This window comes from Nuphar pumila, chromosome 10 (assembly GCF_984573655.1).
Source record: "Nuphar pumila chromosome 10, dmNupPumi1.hap1.1, whole genome shotgun sequence".
In the NCBI taxonomy this organism is placed as follows: domain Eukaryota; kingdom Viridiplantae; phylum Streptophyta; class Magnoliopsida; order Nymphaeales; family Nymphaeaceae; genus Nuphar; species Nuphar pumila.
The window spans coordinates 38502710-38504634 of NC_143258.1; positions in this window are offsets into that span (position 1 = coordinate 38502710).

Sequence of the window (1925 nt, forward strand, 5' to 3'; positions counted from 1 at the left end):
TAAAGATTATCGTGCACCACATCCACCCGTGCGTCAAAATTGTTTCTAAATTCTTCACCATGAAACGTCTAATTCTGATAATCACTCACAAAACCCTTCCTATATCGGTGATGCCTAACGCCATGAGGTTCTACAAATCGATTATTCTTACAAATCTTGCAGGGATACCTAATCTGACCTGTGGGATCTACTATACTAACACTTGCCGTTGCAAATTCAATAAAACTTTTAACACCATCCATATATTCAAGCGATACCTCATTGTCAACTATCGTACGATACATTCATTCATGGTTTGTAGTCATTTTGTCGTAGGATGTTACCAACAGTATCCTAACCAGTTAAAAGAGAATCATCAGAATGCTATGATGAAGAAAATATCAAATTTATCATGCATTCATGGTAGATGTAATGATTTGATATATATATCTCACACACACACACACACACACACACATATATATATATATATATATATATATATATATATATATATATATATATATATATATATATATATATAATGTCATACAATCACAAGAACTATGATGCATGCATTGATAACTTAATATTTTTATGTGCAAACTATTCATAACACGATATATTCATTTGAAGCATGTTTTTATGATACAATTTCACATGAAAGTCATAATCAAATTGAAAGTAACTTCATGCAAGCATGGATACAATCACATCAAACATTACAATACATTCAAATCATTCATATCAAAATAATGTCAAACATGTACCTGCAACAAACACACTCTAATATCTCGTTAACTACTACCATGACTAGTATGGAATCCGAACTCCAAAAATAAGATCACTTCTATTCTCATACATTAAAATAATGCTCAGCATGATCTTTGAAGTCCATCAAAGCGGTCCTAGATATTCATAACTAAGTGAGTGTGTAAACAGAAAAGTGTTGCATCTAAAAAATTAAATAACATATGATGCACATGCATCACTTACTCACCAGAGGTATTTACTTGATTTGCAATGCTTTTATCACTTACTTACCACGGGTGGTGGGGCACAAGCAGGTCCGTTGAAAAATCTGCAAGAGATACTGTGTTAAAATGAAGTTTATTATCTGATAACACGGAGGGTGACACCCCATGTCAAAAATGATCCCGGGTAAGGAGACACAACCCTTTGGTGAAAGCGAGATAGACAGGGGCACTGCCCCTACCGACAGTAAGGTCAAGGCAGGGAGGTATCGCTCCCTCCCGTATCAATCATGAGGTAGGGGGTCTCGCCCCCTACAGGGGCTAAATTTTCTGACATGGGGATTCGCCCCCTGTCGGGCTGCCCTCCTGCCGAAATTATCGAAGAGAGGGGAGCGAACCACCCCCTGCCAGAGAAAACAAAAGGGCAAGGGGCTTCTCCTCCTGCCGATCATTCTCCGATAGCAGACAAGGGGGGGGGGGGGGGGGGGTTGTCGGCAAAGTCAAGAGGACAGGGCCCCCCCTATCGGCAAAGTCAAGACGACAGGGGGGCCCTGTCGGCATTCAAAAGGATAGGGGCGAAGCCCCTTATCATGCCAGAAAAAAAGAGGCGATCAGGACCATTGCCAACCCCCCGCTGACTACACAGTGGTGGGGAGGGCGCGACAGAGGCTGTCGGGCCTCTGCTGACCCTCTGACAATCGTAGGGAGAAAGGGGGCGGCTACACCATAGGGGAAAGAGGAATGTTTACCTGCATTCAGGGCTCGCCGGACGGGGCTCCCCATAAAATCTAGAGGGGGAGCAACGAGAGAGAGAACAGGAAGAGGCAAGAGAGGTTGACAGGAGTCAGTCAGGTGGACGGGAAAACAGAGGTCGATGGGCGCCGATCGGGTGGGCGACGAGAGGTCGGTGGTCGGGCGGGTGACAGAAGGTTGCCTGGCGGCAAGCGGGCGATGGGAGGCAGATGGGCGGGC